Below are 17,931 nucleotides of genomic sequence, written 5' to 3' on the forward strand. Positions count from 1 at the left end.
GCAAGGGTTGTTTGTTGTTTTGGGAGGGTATTTTTGCTTCTAGTTTTTGAGTTCTAATACTGAGCACCTGTATCAGTTTACACATTCATAACTGTCACATAGTGATTCTACAGTAAGTGCAAGCATTTGTCTACTGAATTATGTATTCTGGCAATGCCTAAGCACTGAGCACATATTGAAATGCACATTATTTCCCCCTTTATTTTATATTCACAGCATTAAGTAAAATTAATTATATTTCTGGGTGGGTTATATTAATTTCTCAATAGTCAAGAGGAAGCGCGTTACAAAATATATATATTTTTTTATTAAAAAAAGTTCACTGGGTCTGATCCAGTTGAGAATCACCAGCAAAGGTAGAGACATTTAGCAGGAGAAACCAATAGACACTGCTATACAGAAAGAGATTAAGCGAATGAGATCCAAATAAGTCAAAGGTTGGGGGCTATGAAGTTGAATAAGTCATCCCATCCGCCATCTTCTGTCAAATAGGCTAAGATGTGTGGAGAGTGGACACTGAAGGAAGAAGTAAACTTGAGGAAAGTAACATAAGAGAGAGAGGAAGTCTGAAGAGCCACCCTGGTACGTGAGCACTGTTTGCCATGAGAAGGTTGCCAAGCAGTGTTGAAAACCCAGCTAAGGTCAGGGACCGTGGATTAGTCAAGAGTCTCAATCAGCACCATTGTATGACCTTTGCCAGAAGTACTCAGCTGGAGTATGTCTCTATGGGAGTAGAGAAAGAGGACGGCTGAACCAATCCAGGGTTGGAGTTTTCTTATGCAGGAGTAGCATGAGAATAAAAGGTTAAGACATTGAGAGCATTGACTGCCAGAGTGAGAGTGGTTTAATCAGTGAACTGTGATCGGGGCCCTAAGTGACAGTGAAGAGACCATTATGTCATAAAGGACCCTCCCCTTTATGTCCCTGGTCAATCTCAGGGGTCTCTAGTAGTAGTACGTTCTTCCTCTTTCTATTCTAAGAGGGAAACCAGCTTTATTTCCTACCTGGTGTGTTAGTCAGTGTTGCTCTCAAAAGATTTCCCTCTGTTTAGCTGCGTGAAATTTTTTTGCACTGATTTTCACAGGCTGACATCTTCCTTAGACTCTGTCTAAGGTATTCCAATGGAAACCTCTTGATTCGAAAACAAAAAGCTCTGTCAGTTCCCACATGTACTCTGAAGAGTCAGACATTTTAGAATCAGGAGGGACTGTAAGAGTTTTTCATTTAAATTTCCATTTCTAAATGTTGAAGTCTTGAGTGTTAGCCTCTGGCTGCACAATTCAAACCCTGTCCTGTTACCCCCTGCTCCTTAACTGCAGAGAAGGCAAAGACAAACACAGGAAAGGAATCATGTTGACATCTTATGGGCACATTCAGACTTGAGGACTAAAATATGGAGAGAAGGGGAGGTGAATCACCAGTGGAGTGGTTGTAGGCTGAGGACACTTGGCAGCTCAGCGACACTGGAAATGTCAGGGGCATGACTAGGCTTGGGGTGGGGGTATACATCCACATGGGAATTGGATATGAGTTGCAGACTAATGTGGGAACTGATATCAAATGGCTACAGTGTCTTTATGAATAAGGTACAAAAGATATCTGCCTTGAAAGATCAGGGATGGAAGTGACTAAAAGCAATATGAATTAATCTCAAGAGGATACCAGGAAGTGGGAAAGGGGCAGAAAAGAGGGGATTCACAGAAGGGTAAACTCAAAGGGTTAACAAGTATATGAACAGTTACACAAACACAAATAATCACAGAACGGCAAACAAAAATGAGTCGCTTGAGATTGGCAAAAATTAGAAACGTCCATAATACACAGCACAGGCAAGGATGTTGAGAAACAGGAGCTCTCAGGCATTGCCAACAGAGGTGCAGTCTGGTACAACCATTCTGAAAAGTGATTTGGCAGAACTTAGAATTAAATGTGGCAATACTCTATGACCAGCAATAATTCTCCTGCACACATACCCAAGAGAAACTCATTTAAAAGTTCATAAGGGACATCATCAAGGATATTAGCATGGTGTTTTCTGTGGTAGAGGGAAGTTGGAAGCGATAGGTGTCTATCACTAGGGGATTGTGTAAGAAAAGTGTAGTAGATGCACATAATGATCTGCTGTGCGGCTGTCAGAAGCAACAACTAGACATGCGTGATGCAGAAAAGAGATTTTTTAAAAATTATTTATTTATTTATTTTTATTATACTTTAAGCTTTAGGGTACATGTGCACAACATGCAGGTTAGTTACATATGTATACATGTGCCATGTTTCTATACCGCACCCATCAACTCGTCATTTAACATTAGGTATATCTCCTAATGCTATCCCTCCCCCCTCCCCCCACCCCACAGCAGGCCCCAGTGTGTGATGTTCCCCTTCCTGTATCCAAGTGTTCTCATTGTTCAATTCCCACCTGTGAGTGAGAACATGCGTTGTTTGGTTTTTTGTCCTTGCAATAGTTTGCTGAGAATGATGGTTTCCAGCTTCATCCATGTCCCTACAAAGGACATGAACTCATCATTTTTTATGGCTGCATAGTATTCCATGGTGTATATGTGCCACATTTTCTTAATCCAGTCTATCATTGTTGGAAATTTGGCTTGGTTCCAAGTCTTTGCTATTGTGAATAGTGCTGCAATAAACATACATGTGCATGTGTCTTTATAGCAGCATGATTTATAATCCTTTGGTTATATACCCAGTAATGGGATAAAGAGTGCTGAGTGAAAAGCCTGAGAAGCAGAACCATACCATTTAAAATTTGAAACACATGCAGACATATTGGATGTCCCTACATATTTTGCAAAGGTATTGTATTTATTTAGGAAATGTGATCAATGGCTACAACAGGAGCACACAAAACAATAATGAGTTAAGCTGGATAGTTTTTTTTTTTTTTTTTCCTGTAAAAACTCAAGTAGGCACTTCAGAGGCATATGGTGGTTCAACACCATCAGGGGCCCAAGCTGCTTCTATCATTTTCCTTTGCCCAGTCGACTCATGGCTTTTATTATTACTGCTTAATCTCCTGCCACTGCAATCACAACCCAGCCAGTGGGAAGTGGGAAAAGGGAAGGGAAGGACACACTTCTGCCCTGTAAAAGAACAATCCAGAAAGTTCCACACATCATTTTTTCTCATATCCCACTGGCCAAAATTAAGTCACTTAGTCATGCCTAGTGCCCAGCTACAAATTCTATTACTATGCAAAGAGGAGGACAAAGAGCAGTGCCTGCCACAAACATGCATATTCAAGGAACACATATCAAACACATTAGGGTGGGGGCCTAAGGAGGAAGGAATAAGAGTGGGCATCAGGATAACAGAGGAAGAACAACACGCAAAATAAAAAAGAGTTTCTGTGTGATTCCTAGTAGTGTATCATAATCTGAGACCTATGCTTAAGACAATTATCTGCATCTGAGGTTCATGAGAAAACAAGAAGAGGGAGGTAAAAAGAAAGGAAGGAAAAACGAGAAAGAAGGAAAGAAAGATTGGGGAGGTTATGGTAATACGGGAGTTCACAGGAGAGCAGTGTGAGGGAGTGATAATTACATGTAGGTGAGTTTCTAGGTGTTGGCAAAATTGGAGGGCAATTTTCTCAATAGTTTCATGAAGCCACCAAAATGAAGCAGAGTTTGCCTCTGATGTCATAGGTCAGTTTGGCTACTGTTTTCCCTTCTGGTCCCTGAGCTGGTCATTGAGGAATTCCCATTGTTCAGGTACACAAACAGCTAATATTGGGAGGATGAAGGTGCAAGGTTTTCCAAGGCTGAGCATTCTGTGGGCTGATAAATTATCCAAATCTTCATTTACAAAGCCAGGGAAAACAGAGGGATTGGTAGTAGAGCAAGCACTAAGGCTGCTGCCATGCTCTGACGAAAAAAGAAAGAAGAGGAAGAAGCTGGCTCACCAGTCAGAAGACTATTTACCCAAAAGCACTGACTTGGGTTAAGAATTTAGTAAGTTTCATTTGAGTTGTGCAAAGGAGAACAAAAGACTCAATAATGATTATGCAATAGGTAATTCTGAAGTGGCTGGTGTGAACATCATCAATTTACTGACTAACACACATGTATCATAGAAGTGAGTTACTTTCTATTTAACCCGTTGCTGGCAATATCCATGGTGAAATAGAAAGAGAATAAAAGAATAACTGTGAAATGATACAGATGCAAGTTCACATTTTTGCTTTAGTTTTGTAGGTTCACAGTCTTGGGGGAGTTACTTAACCTTGCAAAGCCTCCCTTTCCTCATTGGTTGCCTAGCAGAGTTACTTAGGATACCATAGGTATGTTGCATAAAGTGTCTCCAATGCCTGGCTTATAGAGGTGTCCAACAAATGTTAACATTATTCACTGAATAGGGAATAGATCTGTGAAAGGGAAATGAAAATTCAGAACCCCAGTTTACTATGGCAAAGGAAAAAAAATAATAAATTGAAAGCTGAATCATGCAAGAAACTGCATTTCCTTTTGTCTCTAAGCAGATAGCTCCGGAGAAACAGTTAAATATTTCCACAGGTAGCTACTCTATGTTCACCTTATCTTATGTGAAGTGCCGATTTACTGGGCGCAAGACAAATACATAATCGACTATTCCCCTGCCTGCTCCTTTTCCTTTGCAGCATGTGGATGACCCTGCCCTTCCTCTTTCCCCTGAAGCCTGTGTTTTCCTTTTAAATACTGAAGCCCTCAAAATTTTCTTTGGAGAAAGGCACAGACCACAGACTGTTTCTTTGATTCCACGTTTTTTTCCCTCTGGGCATAACCTTAATCGTGGCAAAATAACCTTGTAAATTGATGGAGATCTATCTCAGATACTTTTCAGTTTGCAGGTCTTTTCCCATTTTATTTTGTAGTTGGTTACTTGGATAAAGTGAAAGTTTTCTATATTTCTGGCCAGTAAATATGTGTGTGCATGTGTGGAGAGAGTGATAAAGAGAATTAATACTGCTCTACATATTTCATTTACATATATAACTCTCATTTTTAATTTTATTCATCCTTTTGGACCTGCAGGTTAGTCATTTTTGCCCATTGCTCAAACATTCTGGGAAATGTGACAACATATCCCACAGAGCCTGGGGGGAAACACGTGAAATCGAGTGGCGTGATGAGAGGGCTTTCTTTTGACCAGGTAATTGGACAGCATTCACAATGGTTATGACATTGAAAAACAAATTTCACTGAGAACCTTTGAAATTGCTGAAGGGAAAAATAGTCAATGGAACAAAGTCTTGAACTCAGAGAACCCTCAGCAGTCCAAAAGAACAGTCCTGCTGTTTTCTGGGAACACACACAAAAGTAGAATAAGGGGCCGTGTGCCAGTTCATTCAGAATCAGGCTTTGCACTAAGGGAGAGCCAAAGTGGAGCTTCACCTAGCTCAAGGACCAAATTAATCACCACCGAGCTCAGATTTCAAACACACTGATAGGGAAACCAGTAATTTTCAGTGAATGACTTTCTGCATATACTTACATCCTAAACTGAAAGAAATCTAATAATAGCAAGGAGACTTCCCTACTTGCTGGGGTTTTCATGGGATAATTACACCCCAGGAGGATTAAAGTTATCATCTTTGTTTCTTGCTGTGTAAGACCATAGGACTGATTGTCTTTCAATTACCACCCATAGCTGCTTCTCTGGCTCAAACACTTGAGAATGGGTAAGGGAGAATATATTTGCCAGTAAAATCATGCCTATGTTTTATCTGGCTCCTTATCACATGCCTTGTGTTTCTTTTCTTTTCTTTTCTTTTTTTTTTTTTTTTTTGAGACAAAGTCTGGCTCTGTCACCCAGGCTGGAGGGCAGTGGAGTGATCTTCTCACTGCATCACTGCAGCCTCCATCTCCAGGGCTCAGGTCAGCCTCCTACCTCAGCCTCCTGAGTAGCTGGGACCACAGATGCATGCCACTACGCCTGGATAATTTGTTTTGGTATTTTTTGTAGAGATGGGATCTCATTCTGTTGCCCAGGCTGGTCTTGAACTCCTGAGCTCAAGCAATCTGCCCACCTCGGCTTCTCAATGTATTGGAATTACAGACATGAGCCACTGTGCCCAGCCCTGCCTTGTGTTTCTTAAGGATAGGATAACAATCACAGAAATTGGGGAATCCATTCATAAACTTTAAACTGAATCTCATTTCAGCACAGTAAGTTGTAGTAAAATTTTATATATGTGTTTATATGTGCATATATATACATATGTATGTAAATTTACATATACACCTAGAGAAATATATATGTCTGTATGTGTATATATATGTATGTGTGTGTGTGTGTGTGTGTATATATATATAAAAACGTATTTTCATAAGGAATCTTCATAGATTAATGTGATAAAAACTTCCATACCTCACTTTCAGGAAAAAGTTTGTCTTTAAATGAGTTTGTATGTGTATACAGTGAAAACTAATGATGACTTCTTTTTTTGCCTTCGTTTCCAGTTGTAACAGTTCCTTTTATGCAGGAGCCTGGTAGCACCTACTCCTTTGTCTCTTTTATATAATCTCTTTTCTGTTCTTTAACCTTAGTTGTCCCATTTTTACATAATGTTTAATTTTATAAGATGCCTGGAATATTTCTTGGTATCTAGATGTTTTTAAATCAATCAAACAAACTCTCTCTTCTCTGAATGAGACAAGGCAAATTCCCTTAAATATTCCCTTGCCAAATCCAGAATTTTGCCACAATGTTTAGAGCCTTTTTCTCCTTATGGTAGAGTTGTTTCTCTGCAAACGGCTCTGTTCCCTTAAACTTTGTCATCCTGTCCTGGCTTAAGTAGCGACTTCATCATGCCTAGATTACACAGTCTCTACCCTGCCACCCTCTTCAGTCAATTTTCCCCTTCATTTAATCTCCAAAGTGATGCCAACTCGACGTTCTTTGTAGACAACTCAAGGTCTCTTTGGTAGTTCACTGAAGTGACTAAAAGCTAAGGTTATGTTGATTCAGCCCCAAACTTTAACGAGAAGTGGATGAATAAAGCCCAAGGGTGATGTGGTGAGTTTCCCAGGCCCTTAAGCCTAACCAGGTTTTTTTCTTTGGGATGATTAGAAATTTTCCTTTTGAAACCAAATAGAGATTATTGAGTTTTTACCCCCAAGGACTGTTTTCTTGTCCAACAAGTCTAAATCACAGGGAAAAGGCTCAAGGAGTTACTACATTTGTTACTGTACATTTGTTACTGGACTAGGTGACAACTATGAACACTTTTAGTCTGTTTGAGAGGAAAAAAGGATTACAAATCCCCTAAGGCCCAGTGAAGAAGAAGCCTATTTAGCTATAAAAACAAAAAGCATTTTTTTTTTTTTTTTTTTTGGTACATGTTGTTTGCTGGGTGCTCCTGATGGGAAATTTAACTGGGATTGCTACCAGTTCTCTTCTGCACTTTTGCCAGCTTAGGGTGACAATGATCAAGCCATTGTTGGTTGGTAAATTAATTTCTTAGGGCTGCGGTAACAAAGTACAAAAACCTGGGTGGCTTAAAACAACCTAAATTTATTCTCTCTGAGTTCTGAAGTCGAGAAGTGTGCAGCCAAGGTGTTGGCAGGGCCGTGCTCTCTCAGAGGTTCTAGAGGAGAATCCCTCTTTACTTCTTTCTAGCTTTTAGCAGTTCTTGGCCCTCCCTGGCATTCCTTGGTTTGTAGATGCATCACTCCAGTCTCTGCCTTCACCTAACACATGGCCATTTTCCCCTCTGTGTCTTTATGTCTTCCCAGGACATTTTTCTCTCTTATAAGGACACTCAGTCATATTAGATTAATGGCCCATTTCTACTCCAGGATGACCTCGTCTTGACTAATTACATCTGAAACAACCATATTTCCAAATACAAGGTCACATTTTGAAATCCTGGTCTTTGTTTGGCCAGGCTCAGTGGCTCACATCTGTAATCCCAGCACTTTTGGAGGCTGAGATGGGAGAGTTGCTTGAAGCCAGGAGTTTGAGTCCAACCTGGGCAACATAAGAGGACCCCATCTCTATAAAAAAAAATGTAAACTTCAATATTAAAAAAAACAAAACAGAAAAGAAGCACATATCTTTCTTGGGGGATAGGATTCAACACACAACATTTGGGATCAATTTAGCTTAACGCTTCCCAGGTATGAGGGATATCATTATGGCGTGATAGATAAGAGGGAAATAATTTCATCCTTAAGGTGGGCGGGGAGAGGGTGGTGGTGCATCGTTGGGTTGGGATTAGAAGGTGTTGGAGCCAGCCCATGTCCTCACTCCTCTGCTGCTCAGAAGGGAGAATTACCTCTTGCTGTTTTTCTGAGCCCTATCTGCCAACTGGCACACACTGCAGCCAGTGTCCTGACAAAGGTTCTGTCCGTGTTTGTTGAGTGAGCAATCAGAGCTACATTTGTGCCGTAGAAATACTTGCAGATCTGCCAGGAACATGAACGACAGGCATTTTCCACAAAAGTTTCTCTCCCTCAGTCAAGCCAGGGACTGTTTTCTAAAAGCACCACAAAGGCAGTGAATTCTCTGGTTATAAATCTCCTCGCAGGCAGCCAGATTTGCAATTGAGTGCCAACTTCCTCTGCTCAAGTTTCCTCTGTCCACACCTCACGGGTTTGGCCTGGAAGAGTCTCATGGAATGTATGGCCTGAGGTGGACTTCAAGGGAGGATTTGACATCAATGTGTTTCTGCCTGGGGACCATTCCACAAGGTCATCCCTGGGACATCGGTGGGGCTGGGGAGGAAATGGAGAGGGTCTGCCCTTGACTTCCTTGTAGGCGGGCAGGGCCTGGAGTATTGGCAGCCAGAAGCAGTTGGACTTCCGCCTAGTCCCAGCTGCCACTGCTCCACTCCCTGGTGGCAGCTGCCCGGGTACTCCTTTGACGCAGGAAGAACACTGAGAGGGCCAACAACAAGGACATCAGGGGGGCTAGCCCAGGATAGAACTGTGGTGAGGCAAAGTGTGTCAGGGTGCCTTGCCACACACACCTCCTTCTAGAACCCTCTGCCTGTCTCAGCAAAACCTTGCTTTTACTCAGCTCTCACAGTTTGTGCTAAGACGTAGACAAAATTGAAGTCAATCTGAGCCTTTTTGCTCTCTCATTATCATTTGTCTCAAAAGAAAAATCCAACAAAAAAGTCTTGAAAAACGGTTTTCCCCAAAATCTTTAAAAAGGTGGCAAAATGGGTGGCAGGAAAATATTTTGTGATAAAACAGCAAAATAGGTAAAAACTGATTTTCAATAATTGTCTCCTAGCTGATTCCCTGGACTCCTTTAAAGTGATCTCCTGGTTTTAAAGGGCAATTCACAGAACTAACTTAGATTGTGGACCTCCCCTGAGACTGGAAGCATATATAGTCATTTACTGCATAATGACATTTTGGTCAACAATGGGCTGTACATATGATGGTATGATAAAAGATTATAATACAATATTTTTACTGTATCTTTTCTACCTTAAGATGTATTTAGATACACAAGTACTTACCACTGGGTTACAACTGCCTGCAGTGTTCAGTACAGTAACATGTTGTATAGGTTTTTGGCTTAGGAGCAATAGTTTAGACCATGTAGCCTCGGTGTGTAGTAGGCTACACCGTATAGGTTTGTGTGGGTGCACTCTATGATGTTCACACAGTGAAGAAATTGCCTAACATTGCATTTCTCAGAATGTATCCATATTGTTAAGTGATATATGAGTTTATGTAGTAAAATTAAATAAAAATATCACCCAGTGGAAAAAACATAAATAAATAAAAAATAAATAAATAAAGTGATCTTCTGGATTCTGTCTTTCAGGATTCCACTTCTGGACCCTTTAACTTTTTATCATGGGAGCAAAGGCAGTAGAGCAGGGTAAAGGAAAGGGTGCACTCAACCAGCCCATCATCAGGGCAGGGAAGACATAGGATCCACAGGGAGGGCCTGGGAGGGTCATCTCTGGCTAGGGATGACATGTTCAGAACAAGTCTATGCATATAAATGTGTGTTTATATCTTGGAGAAGTGGTCTAGCTTTAACTCTAGTGCTAGCTATCACATAATGAGCCAGTTCAGCAGCCACCACCAGATTTCCTTTTATGGACTTGACACTTCATACATTGTTCTTTTAATATTAGACATTTTGAATTGAAGCAAGAAAAAAAAAACTTTACTGATGTCTGACTCAGAGTAAAAGAATGAAAAGCTAAAAACAAGACACGACTTCAGCTGAAATAAATTTGAATACCCACCATGCTCTTTATTCTCAATAATCACATCTATAAACAGGCCAAAAGATCCCAATTGTTCAATAAACTGAGTAAATTTAACAGCAGTTGCTGTCAAATGACAGAGTTCTTGAGGATAAAGATAAACACAGTTGAATTCAGTGTTCCAGGAAAATAAAAGTGCTCATCTGGTTGGGTGGAGTAAGACATTAACAATTACTTTCCAGAAAATTCTATGATAGTCCAGATCTGTTTTCTTGCCTTAAATTCTGCCAGGAAAAGTGTGCCAGTGACCTGCCATCCTTTTATGCCAGGCCGGTGCCCAGTCTCTACCTGCATGCACAGCAAACCTGCATGCACCTGGCTCGCGGGCCAGATGCTCACCAATGAGCTGCTTGCCATGAAAGACATCAACCCTGAGCCTGAGAGGCAAGGCTGGTTTACCACATTTACCCTTGATGTTTCCTGGATCAAAGCTCCAGACTCTCTTTTGACTTCATTAATAATGAAGAGGGATGAGAGGCTATACTGCTGTGAAGTTTGATGATGCTGATGAGTTTTATTTTTGCACTTTAGGATTTCTTGTTCCTCCATCATTCAGGAAAGCTATCAGATAACACCGGAAGATGTCAATGTAAACCTACTCCTTGTCTCCTGATACTAGATATGAGCAGCTTGAACTATTCTCCAAGGGATCAGCTGGGAATGAGGGAGGGAGGGTGGGGTGGCGAGCCAAGTTTCCACCCACCCATCCATCCATAACAAAGGAGAGGAAGGCAGTGGTGTGCCTAGGAGTAGGGGAGAAATGCTAAGAGTGGGGCTTCAAGCTCCCATTTGGGCTCTAGCTTAGTAGCTCCCCAGGTCAAGGATCTATGACATGAAAAGCCCAAAATCTCATCTTGGAAATAATTACAGACTCCCGAACAGAGCTAGTTCAACTGTCTATATTTTGGGGTTCAAAGCTTTGTGGTTTATAGTCCAAATAGCCCCTAAAAATCAGTGTGGGAAATAGCAGGTCAGGAAGTCAATGAAAATCGGGTGATGAAAGAGTCTGACATTTGAAAAATCCTTTGATAAGATTGGTTGAACTATCCCAGGGATCAAAATAGGTTATTTTTAACACCCAGCACCTTGTCAGCATACACAGGGCACTCACCTTAGTCTGGGGAGTTTTAACATTTGCTTTATGAAGAAGGTCAGCATGTCCCGAGTGTGTGTAAGTGATGTCTATTTCAGCATTATTATGCCAGGTTTTGTTACAGTGGCTTACATTCAGTGTGGCCAGAACCACAAATGTTTCTTATTGACGTCTGGCTTAGCTAGTGTATGAAGGCACACAAAAGCAGAAATCACTCTTCTGATATAGTTTTTGTTTTCCCATCCAGGACCAGGTACTTCTCTGTCATCACACCCTGATTATAGAATCTGAACACCAGAGCACTATGCTTCATTTCAATCCAGTGACTTAAAAATTTCAATTAGCCACCTAGGCTCCTGCAGGTGGCATGCTGTGTCTAAGCATCTCTCAGTGAGAACCCTACTGGCATTGGGAGTGAAGGGTGGGATTAGGCAATTCATTGTATAGGGTTGTCCCTTGCAATGAAGAATGACTAGCATGTCTGTCCCCATTATAGAACCAAACTGAGGCTCGCTTGCCCCAGTGCTGTAGAACCAGGTCTCCACATTTGCAGTGACAGAAAGGAAGGCATTTGATTGCAGGGCACCAAGCAAGGAGGACCAGGAAGCCAGTGCTCAAATCCTGACCTCCCCAATGGCTTTCAGGTAAGGCTTTTTAAAGGCAGAGATAAATTTCAAGAAAGTAGAAGTAACAGGCAAAATTGTAAATCAATACATGGAGGTTATGCATTGGTTTTGGCATAGAATGGCAAGATACTTTGAAGCAGGGGTTTACAAGTCATAGGTAGATTCAAAGATTTTCTAATTTGCAATTGGTTAAAGAAGAGAAGCTTTGTTTAAAAATTTGGGGTCAGCAGAATAGAAAGTTAACCAGCTCAGGGGGTGATTCCCGCCAGGCCCCTCAGCAAGAAATTTAGAACCAAGAATGATGGTCAGAGCTTAGTCTTTAGTTCCCTGTTACCTGAGGTCTACATGCCAGCCGATTTGTTTGGTGGGGGTCTGGGTTTCTGAAAAACAACTCAGAGACATATGTTAAGATGTTACCTTTAGTTTCCATAGGGGAACCAAACATCTCCTGACTCTAACTTCCTTGGTTATTGCTTTAAGCTCTATTACTTTCTTGTTTATTGAGTTGCTTATTTGCTTCTCAAAGATTGCTACGTGCCAGAAATTTCCCTTGAAGAAATCCAAGACTTTTCTTTATTTCCATGCTTGGGGGCCCACAGGCCCCTAAAAGTATGTCTCTGTGATGTCTCTTCCTCCCACCTCATATACATTTCCAAATACCCCCCTGGAAAAAAGAAATTTTGTTAAGAAACTCTATATTAAAACAGAAGTCAGTAATAAAAATACAAGCCTCTTTCATAGGTGACTATGAAGGGTTGAAGAGTTAGGATACCACATGGCCGTCTGCATGAAACATCTCCTAAGGAAGCACTATTGTGTACCCAGAAGTTTTGCACTCCACAGTTTCTCACAAATTCCCTCATTTGTGGTTTCAGAGAAAGAAAAGACTCAAGCAGAGAAGTAGAGAGAATACACAGACCACACACTGGTGAATGTCCTTGGTTTCCAATGCTTCCCCTGTCTCTGGCTCTGCAAGAGTCTCAAGAGACTTGTGTTCTCTGTTCTTGGATTCCATGGGATTGCCTCCAGCCTTTAAATAAATCTCCTTCCCCCTTTGTTTTTTAGATTAACCTTATTTAAGTTGTTTCAGTTCTTTTCAATCAAAAAAAAAAAGCTTGACTCAGAACTTACACTTGAAAGGATAATTAACAGTGCATGGTACTCGTAAAACAAGCCAAAAACACAGCAAGATCATTGAGGAGATGTCATACATATGGGAACCAGATTTATCTGGAAGTCTTGGTTTACACCCATTGCCCCCTTTCACATCCAACATCTCAGTTTGACAAGAAGTTATATGGTCACTATAGCCAGATGAGCCAAGGCAAACAATGAAGTCTTTTTGAAGAAAGTTGACTTTAACAGAAAGTAACACTTTAGCAAAATGGAAGAGGAAATGCTTTGCCCAAACAAATTTCCTTTAGCTATGTCCCTCACTCAATAGAAGCACCTAAGCATGATTTATAAGGAAATATAACTGCCTCGCCCCCACCAACCAAACAAATTGTTGATAAATTAAAAATAGAGAGTAATATTTTACTCTCTCTTTTTCTTCACTGGCAAACTCATATGTTAAAATCTGTTACTGTGACACATGCAAGTAACTGATTCTGGTTTGACAGAATGGCAAATGTTTTAGGTTTTTTAGTCTATTAAGAGAAATGTCTAGTTACAGTGCTTGGATGATCCCATCGAATTGGATTGCCTTCCTGTTGCAAAAGAAGCAAAGAAGGAAAAGGAATCTCCCCTTCATGAGAGCGATGGTGATTTCCAAGGTTGAAGGACATATAAAGAGAAGGTCTATGTGAAAGTCCAGGATCCTATGGAAGCAGCACTTGGCAAAAACTACTCTATTTTTGGTACCAGCCTGTCAGGTTGCTTCCATTTGAGGTCCCTTTGGCACTATCATGTGGAGTCCAAAGTCAGAAATTGCTTTTTAAAAAAAGTTTTATTTCATTAATTTTGAGTGCATGAATTGTATTTGGAACACTTAATATTTGATCCTTTTTCTTGCAGCAATTCATTATATCAGCAACACTATGTCTAGTGAGTCCATTCCTTGTACTTACGTTTGGGGCCAAGTTGTTCTGCACAAAGAAGCCTTCTGACTTACTGTTCGGCTCCACTACCTTTAGCAAAAAGGGTTTTTCTACACTCTCTTTCTGTGTTATTTTTCTGTTTCACATTTATATGTCCCTATAGGAAGAGGGAGAAGAAAATAAAAAGATTGGGCCACTTTCTTCCATTTCAATCTTTAGAGAAAAGGCTGTGTATAAATAAATTAATGAAACAGTAGGAATACAGTTAACACAACCTTGGATGTAAACTTCTCACTCTGAGTTTGAATACTTCTCACGTATTTTCCATTCACCCTTTTTTTCTGCTGGGCTTTTGTATCTTCACTACTATGAGACTTCCAGTTGTGACTATTGTGGATGCTGTCTGTTACTTGTGAATTTCAGTCTCCTGTCTTTTGTTTCTGAATTCAAGGGCTTTATTATTATTATTATTCTATATTCAGCGCCTTAGCTACTACTCTCTTTCTCTATCTCACTCCTTCCTCTCCAGTGCAGCCCCTTTGCTCCTTTTGGCTTTACTATATTTAGAGATCCAATGTATTGTATGCCAACTTTATTTTAATAGTGCATTAGTTTCCTATTACAAGGTAACAAATTAACCACAGACTTGGTGGCTTAAAACAACATACTTTTATTCTTCTACAGTTCTAGAAGTCAGAAGTCCAAATGGGTTTCACTGGGTTGAAATCAAGGTGTGAGCAGCTTTGTGCTCCTTTTAGAGAGTCTGGGGGGAATTTGTTTCCTAGCCTTTCTCAGCACGGAGAGCTACATTCCTTGCATTCATTGGCTCATGGCTGTTCCCTCCATCTTTAAAGCCAGTGCTGTAACACCTTCTCTCTGACTCTGTTTCCATCACATGCTCTTCTGTGCTCAACTCACCATCTGCCTTTGTCTTATAAGGATGTTTGTGATTACATTTAGTGCCCACCTTAATGATCCAGGCTAATCCCCTCATCTCAAAATCTTTAATTTAATCACAACTACAAAGACTCTGTTACCATATAAGGTATCATTCACAAATTCCAGGGATTAAGACCTGGATATCTTTAGAGGTCTTTATCAGCCTACCACTGTTACTGGGGGGTCCTTGCTCCCAGAGCTCCCAAGATGGTGGTGGCTGCTTCCAAGATGGTGGCAAGCCTCGTGTTCTCTGCCCTGGGGTTCTTGGCCTCACAGATTCCGAGGAATGGAATCTTGGGCCATGTGGTGAGTGTTATAGTTCTATTAGAAGCCGTGGGTCACGGAAGAGAACCATGGAACCCAGTGACTAGTGTTCAGCTCAATTAGGATGAACCTGGGCACTTAGCTGTGCAGGAACAATGGCAAGCCTTTAGCCCAATCAGGAGTGGCAATGGGTGCCTTGCTGGATCAGGAGCACAGCAGACACCCTGCCAGATCCGGAGGGATAGAAGTCAGCAGCGGGTCTGCGACTGCGGCTGGCAGCAGTGGTGGACAGCGAGCGAAAGCTCAGCTCGAGCCGTAACAAACACGGACCAGAAGAGTGCAGTTGCAAGATTTAATAGAGTGAAATAGAGTGAAAACAGAGCTCCCATACAAAGGGAGGGGACCCAAAGGGGGTTGCCATTGCTGGCTCAAATGCCTGGGTTTATATCCCCATCCTTGTCACTCCCGCTGTGCTCTCAGGCAATAGATGATTGGTTATTTCTTTACCTCCTGTTTTTGACTAATTAGCATTTTAGTGAGCCCTCTTTACTACCTGATTGGTCCGGTGTGAGCTAAGTTGCAAGCCCTGTGTTTAAAGGTGGAAGCGGTCACCTTCCCAGCTAGGCTTAGGGATTCTTAGCCTAGGAAATCCAGCTAGTCCTGTCTCTCACCACAAATAGTTAATGCAAATCAGTGTTTAACCACCTTTGTCATAAAGTACTTTGAATTCATGATTTTTCCAATAAAATCAGAAACCCACAGCCTGAGATTGTAGGTCCCCACAATCTGCCCCCTATTTCCTTTCACACACTGAGTATGTGAATAGGGCCAGGATTATGGTGTAACAAATAGGGAACACAGGGCACAAAAAAATGGATGCTCACTCTCAGGGTATGCAAATGCAGAGCTGCACTTGCACAACCTTGAGAGTGTCTCCTTAAATTTTGCACCCAGCGGGGCATTGTGGCTCACACCTGTAATCCCAGCCCTTTGGGAGTTTGAGGCGGGTAGATCAACTGAGGTCAGGAGTTTGAGACCAGCCTGGCCAACATGGTGAAACCCCATCTCTACTAAAAATACAAAAATTAGCCTGCGTGGTGGTGTGCACCTATAATCCCAGCTACTTGGGAGGCTGAGGCAGGAGAATCGGTTGAACCTGGGAAGCAGAGTTTGCAGTAAGCCAAGATTGCACCACTGTACTCCAGCCTGGGTGACAGAGTGAGACTCCATCTCAAAATAATAATAATAATAATAATTTAAAAAATTGCACGCTATGCACTTTACTTGCTTCACCCTCGTTCTGGCCCCGAAGCAGATCACATATTGCTGGGGTTGTATGCATCCAATTCTTTTCTGCCTTTGTTCACGCCATTGTCTCAACCTGAAAATCCCAGTATTTGTATTCTCTAGGCTTCAAGGCACAGATATCAGTTCCTCCACAAGGCCTTATAAAATTGAAATGGAATGTCTTCTTTGCTCATTCTGGTTGAGATCTCTGTGGGATCTCCAAATATATAGATTCTGAACAAATTGAGATTAGACAAATCAATCATTGTGGGAAGCTTTCCTATATAAGCCTTACAATCTGGAGAATTGGAGAAGAACACTGTGGTCAGCCCACATCCAAGAAAAAGCCCAGTGAGGCTGAGGTGAACCCAGTAATTCTTCATAAATTTGCTAAAGTAAGTTGTCTTATCTTTTCAGGGAAAAAGGAATGAATAAAAGAATAGACCAAGTATGAGAAGTATTTTTCCAGTGAATTTTCTTCTACTTAGGAGGAAATATTAGGAGTGGGAAAGAAACATTTATATTTCCTATACCGTAATATTAATCCTTTAAAAAAAATTCTTAACTCATTGGACTTAACCACAGCCCATGACCAACCAGAGGCGTGGTGTTTTTCAAGAGAGGTGGTCAGGAGTGTATCAAGGTAATCACATTCTCAACTTTATAGGGCTGGGCCCCACTACCAACACTGCTCCTTTGGGAGTTCTCCCAGAGTCACTCTTGGGCAGTGTAGAGTTTGCCTATAGGGAGATCTAAAATAGGTCAATACATTAATTAATTAAGCCAAACCCAAGGCCACTTTATACCAATGCTGGAATTCACCTGCTCTCCTCTTTCCCAACCCATTATATCTGGCTCCTTTGGCTATCATCAGAGGACCTGCCAAGAGTGTAAATGGAAATATTTATGTAAAATACATAAAACTGAAACCACCTTTGCAAAAACTATGAGTGAAAAAAAATCTGACATAGAAAAATTATGACAGTGAAAGGAATCTGACCTGACTCCATCTTGCTTCTAACCTGCAGGCTTCCCTTGTTCATTTTTGGGCATAGTCCAAGGCATATTGTTGGGAATAATTTAGTTTATAGTTTAACTTTAAAACAAAAATTATAACAGTGCTCCCAACCTCCTGCCTGTCCTCACCGCAAAACTAACCCTCTCCCTGCTCAGGGATGGAAACTGTCTTTGTAAAACTAACAAATTAGTCACAAGGTTAAAATTATAGTTCAGGAATCATGTAGCCAGAGGTTGAAAGATTTGTAAACTTCCCAATTGCTCTTGTAGATAACATCACTATTATAAAACCTAAGATTGGTGTTTGAGGTATTTTCTAGACCCTGCCTGCTGATAGACCAGCTGGAGTTACTGGACCAGTAACCTATACCAAGAAACAGGTTCATCTGCTCTTGTGATCCCCACCCAGGAACTGTCTCTGCAAGAAGACAGCTT

Source organism: Pan troglodytes, chromosome 4, assembly GCF_028858775.2.
Source record: "Pan troglodytes isolate AG18354 chromosome 4, NHGRI_mPanTro3-v2.0_pri, whole genome shotgun sequence".
In the NCBI taxonomy this organism is placed as follows: Eukaryota; Metazoa; Chordata; class Mammalia; order Primates; family Hominidae; genus Pan; species Pan troglodytes.